This window comes from Cervus canadensis, chromosome 13, assembly GCF_019320065.1.
Source record: "Cervus canadensis isolate Bull #8, Minnesota chromosome 13, ASM1932006v1, whole genome shotgun sequence".
NCBI classification, from domain to species: domain Eukaryota; kingdom Metazoa; phylum Chordata; class Mammalia; order Artiodactyla; family Cervidae; genus Cervus; species Cervus canadensis.
Window position 1 is genome coordinate 52529292 of NC_057398.1, and position 14849 is coordinate 52544140.

The window sequence follows — 14849 nt, forward strand, 5'->3', positions numbered from 1 at the left end:
CAAACCTGTACCTCCTATACTGAAAAGCAAAGTCTTAACCACTAGACAGCCAGGGAAGTCCCAACTTAATTTTTCTTTCAGACACAGCTCATCACACACACACAAACACACACACACACACAAAGCTATATAAACATCAACACTATTAGAAATGGAAGAATAAATGTGGACATTAAAATTTTTCTTTATAAACCATTTTAGTGGAAAAGAGAAGACATTTGTAAATACCAAACATATATATAAATCAAGTAGATGCTACTTCTCTCATCAGCCTTACCATCACTTTTGAAAGTGGTCTGCCAGTCCCAAGTTCCTATTATAATGACCACTGAGAAAGATTTTCAATTGTAGCAAAACATTGCCCTGTCCTTCAGTTAAATCACTCCTGGGTATAAATACACACTACAAAACATTCACATGATATCCCCAACACAGAGCATTTATAGTTAAATGTATTATCCAACTAGTGGGAAGCCAGTGTAGATAAACTGGTTAAGAGCCCTAAACTGACCCAGAAGGCACAGACTCTAATTTTCTATCACTTTCTTAATCTGCCATCTCAGCAAGATCTGCTCCCTTAAGTTTCCATTTACTGAAGGATATATCCTTCCTTCTGTTGTTAACAAAACAAAAAGCTGTGTGCAAATGTTCTAAAAATGATAAAACATACTAATCAGGGGCCATCTAAAAAGGCACCGGACTTTATAAAAAGTTAACTGAAATTTAAGATGTTTATTTTCACAGTTAAGTGAAAGACCATCTAGAAAATGTAAGAAGTAATCGCTTGATGAGATAAATGTAGTCATTTCTCAGCATCAGAAACTCTCGTTGTATAAATGCTCTAGAGAAATCATGGAAGGCACATGCTTTCTCTTGCCTTTACCCATGACTCATGTTCCCAAGACTTCTCTGCAGACCTCAGCCAAGCTACTGGAGCTGATGAGATCTGCTGAGAAAATCAGGACCTCCTCCTGACCCTTTCATCAAGATAAGACAGAATAGGAATACTCTTTTTCTGGTCTGTTGGTTTGTTCTGGCCATACTAGGTGGGTTAATATCATTTCAGAGAGTCTATTTTGGCTTAATTCAATCAGTCCTACTGCCTCTAATCATAGGTATCAGGTAAGTTAGGCTAGTGAGAAGTATCTAACAAAAATCTTCAAGGTTTTCAAGTGAAAGTGACTTTCAGAGTGACCGCAACCTTGAATGCTTGTGAAATTACCCTGAGACCCCCTCTAGACACTCCAAAAGATCTGTTTCCCTGTCTTCTCATTGACTCTGTTTCTCATTAGGAAAAATAATTTCTCTTTTTCTGTGTAACAAGAATGACAACTATCATTCTCTCTTATTTTTATTGCCAAAGCATCATTTTGTAGTTACATAAGAGTTAAATATATTTTTGCAGGTCAGCCAAGGGACCTAATCATGATTTATAACATTTTTCCCCCCGGTGTGATAAATTGCAGTTCAAGTGCCAAATAACTTACTTACAAAGGAACTTTTGGAACATAACTTGTTTGGTAACTTGGAGACTTCTTGTAATGAAGTAGGTATGAATGGATAGTAAAGAATAATTGAACTATGACTTTGGTTTGTATTTGAAGTAACTTATATGAGCTTTCTAAGATTCAGTTTCTTTAAGCATAAACTGGGAACATTCAAATTGACTTTATAAATAATTTGCAGATTATAACTTAAAAATGATGAAAAAGCAAAAGCTGGCACAAAATTGTTCTCAGAAATGTTTACAGATTAAGTTCAATTAATGTATCTGTGTAAGAATTCAGGTGACCAGGACAATAGCAAAATTTCCATCTAAAGTCAAGAGTTGACTTTAAGGCCACAAAGAGAAAGACCTTGTTTCTTTAGAACTTTCACTGAAGCTTTTTCACTGAAACAAGTGGAAAAAAAAAAAAAGTTGATCTGAGTCAGAGAGAACAGAGAAAGAGATGAGCGAGAAGAAGATTCAACATCATAAAAAGGAACTGTTGTGATAAATGTAATGCTATGTGATTACAAATGCAGTGACAGTTACTATTTACAGTGGAAGTTTAAAATAAGTCTTGGATCAAATATAATGAATGACTTTAGAAGAGCTATGTTGAAATCACCTGTTTTCCCCAGGGCCATAACACACAGGGATTGCCAAAAGAAAGCTATTCTTGAGGCGCTGGCTTGAGATGTGGTGAGGCCCCATGGCCAGTATTTTAGTGTATTTCCTGTTGCTCATGAGTATAACAAGCCAATATCAATATATCAAAAGCCACTAATCTCACACCTCCTATTTCAACCTTTCTACTAGCATTTTTATGCCCTGAGTGCTTTATCGGTTCTGAGGTTTATACGGCCTTGGGCCAAGGACCATCTTTTGATTACATTTTAAAATTTAAGATTTTTTTCCTTTGGGCCTCAGTTCTTCACAAGTGTAAATCAGGATACAAATCAATGTCCATCTCATATGATTACTCTGAGAATGTAAAAATATATTTAAAACCATAAAGGGCTATGTATTTACAATGAAAGAATTATTATTATTGCTTAAGTGAGGAGAATGTTTAAAAAATATCAAATGATGCTTCCTAGTTTCAAAGTCAAAACTATGTTTTAAAATGGCATCAGAGATATGTGTAGCTTAGAAGAAATGGCCTGGATGAGTCTAAATTTTAAAGCTGACTCTACTAGTTACTGAGAATCTGGGTCAAATTCTTTACCTTCTTAGAGTCTCAAAGTCTTGATTCTTTTTAGAGTTAAATTTGTTTGAAAAGCAAACAGACGTAACCTTCTGAAAGAGCAACATGGCATTACTATTCAAAACTTAAAACACCCTCATCCTTTGACTCACAATTCTACTAGGGTTTACACAGTTTGGATACACTTGAACAATGTGTAAAGATAAACATCCAAAGAAAGATGTTGACTGCACCACTGCCTGTAACAGTGGAAACTGGAAATGATCTAAATTATCAATAAGGGACTTAAATTCTGTCATATCCATAAATTGGGTATTCTGTACAACAAAAAAGAGTGAGTTAAATCAGGATTACTTCTAGGGAAAGAAGTCCAAAGCAATACCTCTTCATGTGTGAATAAAATCCAGCTGCAGAAGAGTCAATGTGGTATGAACCCATTTCACTGAAAAAGTGGGGAAGACTCACATATATGGTTAGTGTATATACATAGATAGTTTCTAGAAGAATATGGGAAAATGCTACCATTGTTTCCTGCTAGAGTGTTGCACTGGGCCATTTGGAAGAGAAGACTTTCACATTTTACTTTTTGTACTGCTTGCAACTTTTACTGTAAATGTGCTCTGTTCATAGTAATAAAATATTAATGAAACAACATATAAAGTTTCTAGCATGGTGACTAAAAATGAACAGAAGATAATTATTATTAAAATGCAAGAATAGAAACAAACTTACTTTACCTTAAAGGATTAATAGTCATCTATTCACTAAATGCATTTTAAATTGTTTGTCTTCCAGAATATATCAGCTCTCTTATAATAACACCCTACAAAATATATCAAATAATTGGATAAAGCAGGAAATCAAGACCTAGCAAAGGAGAAAGAACAGATGAATACAAACTTTTAGAAAATGGTTTGCAATCTCATAGCTTCCAAATTTGGGGAAACATAAATTATTATTTGTTGGACCAAAGCTATCTGTGAACCAAAATTACTATGACTAGTTTCATAAGCATTAAACAGAGAAACAGAGGAGAAATATAGAGGTGTTCCAATCATGTTGAAATGTAAAGAGAAAAGTCATCAGAGTTCACGTGATTAGAAGGTTCAATTACATCCTACTCTGGCTTGGGGTTCAGGACACTAACACCTGTAAGATAAAAGGAAATTACCCTGCTTCTAAGACTAAAAGTAGTATCTCATTGAAAATGCTATCATATAATCATAGTAGGAACTGAGGAAATTATGGAAATGTTATTCATCAACATATCATATATTAAAGTCTGTTAGTGACACACAACCTACCCAAAAGATGCAATCATACTACTAATATTAATAAAAGGGTTACAAAAACCTCACAGTAGCTCCTTGCAATTGGAAGCCAGAACTGCTGGTATGGCCAGAAAACTGTCAAGTTGAAATCTACATGTAATGTTGAAGAGAATACACAGACATGTTCCAATTATCACAGTAACCACTCAGCGGAGTCATCACCATCCTTGACAAACAGGAAGCTCAGATAGCCCGAAGGAACATCATCTTCATCCACATCAGCAGGTACAATGGCACACCTCCTTGGTATTGCCAAACACTTTCACACACATGATCTCACTCGAGCTGATCCTCCTAAGAGCCCTCAGAAAAACAGGTGTGGCAGGCATTGCGGCTCTACTTTGCAAAAGAAAAACTTGAGGCACAGAGTCTCAAATGGTTAAGGTCAGGAAGTCTGATGCTGAGGTTTTGAGGGGTTTCTGCTAAACTACATTCCATAAGCTCAGACAGTGTATTCCAGAACAACCCTTTGCTTCATTAGATTCATAATATCAAACTTAACAATAAATGAAAAGACTGTATCAAAAACAAGATTCCATATTGTAGACAATCAGCTTTTTCAAGAAGAGTGATGTTCCCTATAACACAGTTTTATTAGACAAAATACACAACACTGATACGGTGTTTTTCAAACATCACTTGAGGATGCTGCTAAAATGTAGATTCTGATATAGTCCAACTGCTAAAATGTAGATTCTGATATAGTCCATTTGGAGTGGGGCGACAAGATCTTCCAATCTTCCATACTGTTGGTTCAAAAAAACACTTTCTATAGCAAGGCAAAGACACAACTAGGCGGGGAGGCTTCAAGAGAATTAGGCCTAAGCAATGGCAAAATGATGCCTAATGAAAGCAGACAAGATAACAACTAACAGAGAAACAAAAGGTCCATTTTTCTAACTAAGAGAAGAGTAACAAATTTTAATAGTAGAAGTTCTAATTGATAACCAAGTTTAATTATGGCTTATTTCAGGCCCCTAAACTGTTGTGTACATTCAGAAAACTAAGATCATGGCATCTGGTCCCATCACTTCATGGGAAATAGACGGGGAAACAGTGGAATCAGTGTCAGACTTTATTTTTTTGGGCTCCAAAATCACTGCAGATGGTAATTGCAGCCATGAAATTAAAAGACACTTACTCCTTGGAAGGAAAGTTATGACCAACCTAGATAGCATATTAAAAAGCAGAGACATTACTTTGCCAACAAAGGTCCATCTAGTCAAGGTTATGGTTTTTCCAGCGGTAATGTATGGATGTGAGAGTTGGACTGTGAAGAAAGCTGAGCGCCGAAGAATTGATGCTTCTGAACAGTGGTGTTGGAGAAGACTCTTGAGAGTCCCTTGGACTGCAAGGAGATCCAACCAGTCCATCCTAAAGGAGATCAGTCCTGGGTATTCACTGGAAGGACTGACGCTGAAGCTGAAACTCCAATACTCTGGCCACCTGATGCAAAGAGCTGACTCATTGGAAAAGACCCTGAGGCTGGGAGGGATTGAGGGCAGGAGGAGAAGGGAACAAGAGAGGATGAGATGCCTGGATGGCGTCACCGACCCGATGGGCATGAGTTTGAGTAAACTCCGGGAGTTGGTGATAGACAGGGAGGCCTGGCGTGCTGCGATTCATGGGGTTGCAAAGAGTCAGACACGACTGAGCGACTGAACTGAACTGAACTGAAACTGTTGTGTGCATAGAAATAACAACCAATCAGATTCTAATCTTTTCAGTGTAATATATGTGAATTGAAGCACCTTGCCCAGGTAACTGCATGTGACAATCTTTTTCTTTCAAGTGTACTAGAAAATACAGTTGGAAAATAGGAATCCTTCCTTCCTAGAGAGGAAGACTGGATCTTCAGATATAAAGATACCTGAAGTCTTTTTTTTTTCCCCACACCAGGTATAAAGGCAGTTTAAGAGTACCTCTATTCATTATGCACCAAACCTGTTTTAATATGAAATCAGTCCCCTAAAATTGTTTTGATGGTCTCATTTCTTATCACTGGTACCAAAATAACCTATTAATATTTAGTGCTATGGCCAGAGAATAAATAGATTCTCTAAATGCACCAGAGAAATTGACAAAGAATATCCAAGGTAACTTCTAGAGTGGAGCTATTAAAACTGGATGGTAGAAAGATACCACCCAGGTTTTATCTCTAACTACATATTACCCTTCAAAGGGCTATCCAAATGTGTGTGTGTGTGTGTGTGTGTTTAACATCTCACTGTGTCAGACACTTCCCTCACAATATCTCTACAAAGATCTTATTAAACCCATTTTAGAGAAAATCAAACGTCAAAAATATAGTGTAACTAATCCAAATCACCATGCTGGGATTTAATCTCAGACCAGCATGTCTCTGAAAGTAAGGCTTCTCTAACAATCTCAAGATGCTTCTAGGGCAGTGCTAAGTTCAACTAGCTTTATAGGACCACTGGAGGATACTGATATAAAATTCAGTCTGAAGGTCCACATGAAAAATATCCTCTGAACTAAGATAGCTTTAAACGGTACAATTCAGCATTCAAGAGTGTCAGAGACATATTTCACTGAATTAAAAGAAGTGCTATCCACCCATGTATCATAAAATGCAAACAGTGAAAAGCAAGGTGATGGACTGATTTTGGTTGTCATGTAGTATTTGAACTATTTTAAAATAATGTAATTGTTACCTGGCAGCAAAATCTGTATCTTTAATCAATGAATCAGGTCCTTTTAGGGAACTAAAAAATATAGTTTTAAATAAAGAAACAATCTTCTCCCCTTCTGAGACAAATTAAATTTTCTTATTTTTCTTTGAGTTCATGAACTTTCTATGGTAAAACTCTCCTTCAATAAGAACACTTTAAATATCTTCATTTAATCACCTATAAGCATTTTATGTGTTGCAAAGAACTCTACAAAAATAAGGCATTATTGATATCATTTCCCTTAAATCATAAACTGCAATACATTAGAAGCCATTTTCTCAAGGAAGCAATGTTATACATTTGAGAATCTACACTACTAAACGAACATTTCGTAAGAACCCATTAGGTACTACTATGCTTTCCATCACACCATGAGAAAGCAAACGGAGTTCCAGGCAGTCTGAAAGCAAGCAATCACTATTCTCTTACAACGAAAACTCAGTTTCCTGTAACTTTACATTATCAACTTAAAATAACAAACCACATCTTTGAAAATGAAATACACCTTACATTTTTATATAACCTCTTAAATAGGATTACACACAAGATACATATTGATAAAGGCACCGATAAATTGCTATATGCTTCATTTTTACAAAAACCATTCATAATACGTGTTGCTTTTGTTCAGTCTCCAAGTTGTGTCCAACTCTTTGTGACCCCATGAACTGAAGCATGCCAGGCTCTTCTGTCCTCCATTATCACCTGAAGTATATGCTCAAATTCATGTCCATTGACCAGTGACTCAGTGGTAAAGAATCTGCCTGCCAGCGCAGGAGACAGATTCGATCCCTGGGTCAGGAAGATCCCCTGGAGAAGGAAATGGCAACTCACTCCAGTACTCTTGCCCAGGAAATTCCATGGAAGAGGAGCCTGGTGGGCTGCAGTCCACAGGGTTGCACAAGAGCACAAGAGCGGGACCCGACTTAGCGACTAAACAACAATCATAATATTTACAAACAGCTCAATGATACAGAAGAAAAATTTAAATGAACACATACAGCTTTGCCCTTGCCCAGATTTACAAAACTGTATTGACAGGTAAGAGTTAAACAATGTGAGGAAGACACTATAGTGCCATAGCAAATCTGAAGACCCGGAATTTGGAAAACAGTCTTATTGCTAGATATGAGTTAGCTGAGCTTCATATTGTTGTAGAAACATTACTCTCATTTTTCTCATGTCTTATATTTAATGTAGCTTTGGTAGCAGGTCTATGTGAGAAGAGAAATGTGGGTATAAGAAAGTTTATCTTTTATAGTCTGGGATAAATGGTAGTCGAGAACATTCTCTTTCCAATATAAACACTTCTCTAAATATACATTTCAAGAGCCCTATCACTATACTGTAGGTATTAAAGCAGTTTTTAGAGCTCTCTTTTCCAAGTTCATCCACCAAAATCATCATTCCACAAAATACTCACCACTTCTCCCCACACTTAAAAATATTATATCCACAAGCATCAATGGTCTTAAAAAAGAGAAAGTATTCTTTTGTTTTCACATTCCTATTTCAGATGAGTTTCAATTCTATTATGCTGCAACAATTTAACCCTAAATCTGAAGATTTTATGTTCATTTGCATAACTAAGAATATACAAAATAAAACTAGAGAAGTTTCTATAATCAGATATGTGGAAGGAGTTTGGGGCTGGTCGATGCAAACTATCACATTTAGAATGGATAAACGAGGTCCTATTGTACAGTACAGGGAACCATACTGAATATCCTGTGATAAATCATAATGGAAAAGAACATTTAAGAAAAGAAAGTATATATGTGTGTAACTGAGTCACTTTCCTGTACAGCAGAGGTTGGCACAACATTGTAAATCAACTATACTTCAATTTTTTTAAAAAATGTCAATCTCTGGTCTTTCAAGAAAACTCTAGAAAGCCCCCTAAAAAGTTGTTATCTAACTCAAGAACTAGCTGAGACATTCATGTGGACTCTGCTGCAAGTCTTGAAGGGAACATAATCAATATAACAAATACTCACAAAGTTACAAGTCTATTACAGCGATTTCAACTCCTACATACTAGAGTCACTTCGGTAATATGAAACAATTACAGACACAGGGCTCTGGCCCCAGAGGTTATGATTTAATTCATATTGTAAGGGGTACAGGCATTAGCATTATTTAAATACTCCCCAGATGATTCTAATGTGCAGCTAGGATTGAGAACTACTGATCTATACTTTATTTAATTAATGCTGATCAATTTATAAGAGCAAGCAACTAACTCTCAAAATATTCAATACTGTTTCAGAAAATATTGCTTGAAATGCAGACTGTTACTGTATATTCTAAAACATTTGGACCTGGTACTTCATGTTAGACATGTATTATAGTATTTGGATTAGTTTTACTTCTTTTGGGGTTACCCTTGAAGTTATAAGGGTGGGGACAAGGGTGCTGGGAAGAGAAATCCTCAGTAACACATTAGTTTGAGAGGCAACAGTGTGAAATTCATGTGGAACAATGTTGTGGAAATACAAAACAACTTGTCACATGGTCTCAATTATTGGGTTGGTCATAAGATGTTATGCAAAAACCTGAATGAACTCTGTGGCTACGCCCATACTTATGGATCATCTGAATAGAGTTTAGGATATAGCCAATTTGACTAACAAGTTTATTTAACCCTCAAGAAAAAAGTATCTCCCCAATCCCTGGTCAATCTCCAATGTGAAGTCCCAAGCCTCTCTATTAAAAGAGCATGCTCCCTAAAGCTTTGTGCCAAAAAGACAAGGAAAGAAAGGGAGAGAGAGAAAGAAGAAAGCAAGAAGGAAAAAAAAAAAAAAAAAGGCAGGGGAGGAAGGAAGGAAAAGGAAAGGAAAAAGAAAGAAAAAGTCTTCTGATTGCATTTTAAATGTTTCAATTCTAGAGTCAGACAGCCTCCAGACACCAGACCTCCTAATCTAGCCTCATATCCCACTAAAAAAAACAACAACAACAACAATTAATCACAAGATGCTTTGGTAATAAACAGAACCCCCAAGATGTGATAGGTCTATCTTTAGGTCATAAGATTTCATCTGAAATTATTTTGCCCCAACTAAAATCACAAAGCATTGAGCAATCTGTCTGTATCACTACAGCTCTTCCCCAGTAGAAACAGAATCATATGACTGAGCTTGACTCATGTTGTTGAACAGAGATCACAAGCAAGTCTAAAGACACCATGAATGTTTAATATTTCACACATCTCAAAACCTCAAAATATAGCAGCTCAAAGGAAAACACCATCATGGAGATAAATCAAAATAAGAAAATTCTACACCCACATACTGTGAAGCAAAAGAATGTGAAGGAATTTTTAAAACGTCTTCCATAAAGCCAAAACCTGAGATTAATCACCATTAAGCGCTTGGAAGTTGTTTGATTTAAATGGTAACCTGTTGTTTCTTCATCCTACACTTAGAATTATCTAAGCTTTTCCCACCAATGCTAAGCATCTGACACCAGGCTCCGCTCCCTGCTGTTCCGTGAAGTTTGAGAAGTAGCAAATCAAATTTCCTCAAGCAGCTCCCCAAATGGGTTCTTCCCTGCAGAGCTCAGCATATCAAGTCTCAGGGGTATCCTTTAGTCTACTGAGCAACTTGTAAGACATATCTCAAGGTATTTGTATGAGACACAATTGAAGACATCTTTTTACTTAAATAAAGGACACTAAGATTTACTTTCAGCTTAGAAAAACATCAAATTTTGATTGTTTTTCTTACTTGAATTGGATCAGTAAAGTAACCCTTAGCAAAAGCCTGGGTACACCTTTCATAAATCTTTCCCTATTCCTTACTTAAATTACCACTATAAATGCTTGTGAATTCTGCTGTTTTCTTTCCTGTATGTATTAGGTGAACTGAAATTCCATTTACATTGTTCAAGTGGGAATTTCATTTGCTCACAAAGGTAATTAAACTGTATTTTTCAGTTCAATAGGTGAGTGTCCTTATTTAGCAAGCATATAATAAGTACGTACCATGTTCCCTGTGAACAGTGTTTTTGGAATCTAATATGTGAGCCTGAAATAAGTGAGCCTGTTGAATAGTGATTAAAATGATAAAAGAATAGAAATTAAGGGAGAGGGAACAAAGGGCCACCCTGTTCCCCAAGTCTTGCTTCACTCATATATTTAGTTCTTTTGCTTTATATTTTTTCAAAAGGCTGAGAGGTTAAGCAGTTCATCTGTCTTGATCCCAAACACTCGGTTTTCTTTCCCGTGTTAGGATGTGATAAGGAACTGCAACTTGTGAAAAACTGGAAATCTTCACATAGTCAGGGTGTCAAGGCTTCCATCACCCATACTGAGCTGGAAGAGTCATACTGCTGAGGGTGGCTCTGATCCAACCCCAGAAATCCAAGTAGTTAGAACGAAAGGTAAAGAGCTGATGCATGGCAAACACTGAAAGGCAGATTCCCCCGTTACCTAAAAAGGATTGAGAGGTTTAACACACACTAAAAAGACAACTGGAACTAGACTGAAATTTTGAACGAATCCATTGTATAATACATATCATTTCCCGGACTGAGGCAAGGTTAACATGTATGTTACTACATTGCTTTGTAGGTCAATCATTTAAGACACTTAGACATTACACATTTTTCATAATCAGTGCAAATAGCTCATGCTCATACTTCTATAATCCATGTCTAAGATGCAAGCTATATGAAACACAGAAGACATACACAAAATACTCTGCCTGTCTTTGTATACTAAAACAAAAACTGACAAATGAAGTATAATCAACCAATAAAATATTCAAGATTTGGCAATGAAAGCATAAGATAGTTTATTAAGAGATATAATTTTTAAAGTACAATAATTTTTAAAAATGATATTTTAAAAATACTGCCAAGACTGTTTAACACTTTGAAAAGTAGAAATGTGTCAGCAGACGTTAAAACCATGGGAAGTGGTAAAGCCACTGTCTACCAGTGGAACATTCTAGAGTTTATTTACATAGTTTAGTGACTTCCCAGCCATCAAAGGGAACTGGAGTTTTCTTAAGTATAAATACTATTATCTAAGATAACCCTCTTGTGGGTAAACAGGACATATTCATTCTTTTCCTTTCAACAGAAATACCTATTACAGAAAATTTTAGCAAACTATAAAGTATGCTGTCCATTTTTTACATTATCCCTGAAAAAATCATTTATGTTCTGTCATTGATTTGCATGATATACTCTAGTTTCTGCAAATATTTTACCCACTTGGTTTAGAAAATTTTCACATTTCGCCACAAAACATAAAAATATTTCACAAGTTAATCTAGTTTGAAATTTTCTACCAGTCACAAATAAATCATCCACTTTAATTTTAAGCAAAAGTAAACATGACAAATACATTCTGCTTTCTACTATGGGTAATAAATCCAATTATAATGTAGCTATTATTGCCACCATTAAAATGAACATAATACATGAAACATTTAATCATCTCAAAAACAACTTGAGAGTGTAGAGCAAGCTCTGTGTTTAAAACGAACATTGATAAAAATTAAACTTGCTATGGAAGCTTGGCTCCCAAGCTTAGCTCCCAACTTCTCTTTTTAAAAGCTAATTTTTTAAAAGATGCTGGTATTTTACTATTTTCTTACAACATTTAATTCACAAAAAGTGATTAAAGCACTTCCTACAATTCTACATCTATTTTTTGACCAACTGGCAATGAGAGAAGCATTTATTTTCTGACTTTTCTGATTAGAAAGTGACTAAAAAAGAACCTCAAAGCATGAAACAGCTAAACGACTTGACACCTGAGGTTTCTTCCCAACTTCGTAAAGAAAGCACATTAGAACAAACCTTAAGAAACAGCTTACCTTACCCTACTGTGCTAGACTAACATTCAAAACACTTCATGCGGGATTTTAATGCATTCAGATGCCGTTCAAAGCTTACACCGAAAGAAAACTGTGAGCTGGAATTTTAAATTCAATCTGAGAAGCACACAGCAAAGTTCAGCTTTAAAAGAAATTCTCCCCAAATACACTCACAGAAGCATGAATAAATGTATTACCTTTCTGCTAAGAGAAGCAGCGTTCCTGGTTCGGTCTGGTCTGCAAGTGACTACAGTGGCAACAGCCGAGAGTGGCCGCAGGACCCAGCACACAGAGGGCGACCAGGGAGCCGCAGGAGCAGCTCCCCGGAGCAGCGGACAGACGAATGACAAGCACATGCAGATTGCCTTGAATTAGGCATGTCAGGGGCTGGAACTTTCCGAGTTTGCTCTCCTATAGGACAGGAGAGGTTTTCTCCTACTTAACCCCTGGGGGCAAGGTCTCCGTAATGGTAACAGCTGGCATACAGAGGGGCTTGATCTGAGCGCAAGGTCAGCAAGCCAGGATATGAAGCTGACATGTAATTTCTAGCCTTTTCCTGCTTCTACAGGGAAATTGCACGAAGGACTGTTTTTAGTTATAACTTCCTTTGATCTTTTGGACTTAAAGTTACTTAGTAGATTAAAGCCATGTTAGCTGACATTATTTGCTTGCTTAGCCTAACTTAAGTGTTGCAGATTCAGTTTTCTGACACATAGGGCTACTGCATTTAAACTAACACAAATAAACACCAATTCGTGTTTATTTCCAAGTTCCGGGGATTCTTGTGTTCTCTCACAAATGGCTCTTGAGACTCTGCTTTTAAGGCAAAAAGTTCATAGTTTTTCAAAGAGGCAGCCTTCTTTATTAAAAAAGAAAGTATTATTTAAAGCAGTTTTAAGTGTTTCTCTTCAATTGTCCTTAACAAAAACAGTTAAATGAATTTGACACTTTTTATAAATTTGTGGTCCTGTTGATGCCAGTATTTAAAATTCCACAGTCACAACAACATAAAAACCTTACAAATACCTGCAAATAAATGCTTTAAAATTACATATGACAGCTATTGACAAATAAATGATAATTTACTGAATCCATGAAATCTAACTTTTTATGATTTCTTTAATAAAAATGTGTAAACAACTCTTACAACGGGCTGTATTGATAGCAATTTCAAAATTAAAGAAGGTAATACAAGTAGTCAAAGAAAAAATTAGATGAAATTGGGCTTCATCAAAATAAAAAACTTATATATCGAAGAACATTATCAAGAAAGTGAAAAAACCTTTTGAGTGGGAGAAAATATTTGCAAACCACATATCTAAGGGGCTAGTAATTATAATATATAAAACTTACAACTCAATAATGAAAAGACAAATAATCCAATTTAAAAACAGGCAAAGTTTTAGAATAGAGACTTTTCTAAAGGAAATACACAGATGGCTAATATGCACTCAGCATCACTAGTTATTAAGGAAATGCAAATTAAAACCACAATGAGAGACCACTTGACAGCCACAAGGATACCTAGGGCTTCCCTGGTGGCTCAGAGGTAAAGAATCTGCCTACAATGCAGGAGCCACAGGAGACTCGGGTTTGATCCCTGGATCGGGAAGATCCTCTGGCAGAGGGCACGGCAACCCACTCCAGTATCCTTGCCTGGAGAATCTCAAGGGTAGAGGAAGCTGAGTCGCAAAGAGTTGGACATGAAGTGACTTACCACAAGATAGCTATAGTCAAAAAAAGAGAGGAAGGAATAAGGGAGGGAGGGAAGAAAGGAAGGAAGGGAAGGAAGAAGAGCGGGAAGGAAGGAAGGGGAGAGGAAAGGAAGGAAGGGAGAAGGGAAGGAGGGAGAGAAGAAGAGTTGGCAAGGAAAAACTGGAATGTCATACAACATTGGTGGGAATGTAAAACAGTATAGCCACTAGGGAAAACAGTCCAGCAGTTTCTCAAAAAAATAAACACAGAGTTACCATATGACACAGCAATTTTACTCCCAGGTACAGTTGATCCATATTATTTGTGGATTCTGTATTTGCAAATATGCCTACATGCTAAAATTTATTTGTAATCCCCAAATAATCTTCATGGTGTTTCTCAGTCCTTGAACATGAACACACACAGAATACGGGGAAATTTGAGTCCTCTAACACACAAGTTCCCAGGTGAGCTTTAGCAAGGTGACATACTGCCTTCTTGTTTCAGCTCTCACCCTGAAAACAAGTGATCCTTTTGCAGTCTATTCCGGTGCCGCGTTTTTCACATTTTCATGCTTTTTGTTGGCAATTTCACTGTTTAAAATGGTCCTGAAGT

The 14849-nt window shown here is 36.5% G+C and overlaps 1 protein-coding gene across 4 annotated transcripts in view; it reads right to left on the minus strand.

Annotated features, from left to right (window-relative positions):
- Positions 1-14849, minus strand: part of DISP1 (dispatched RND transporter family member 1) — a 227001-nt gene that overhangs the window by 72046 nt on the left and 140106 nt on the right. The window contains exon 1 of one of the 4 annotated variants that reach the window (XM_043486230.1): positions 12737-13283. The exons of the other annotated variants lie outside the window; for them this stretch is intronic. The gene's annotated coding sequence lies outside the window, so the exon portion shown is untranslated. Of the gene's footprint in view, positions 1-12736; positions 13284-14849 lie in introns of those variants that run through there. 4 annotated transcript variants of the gene reach the window in all.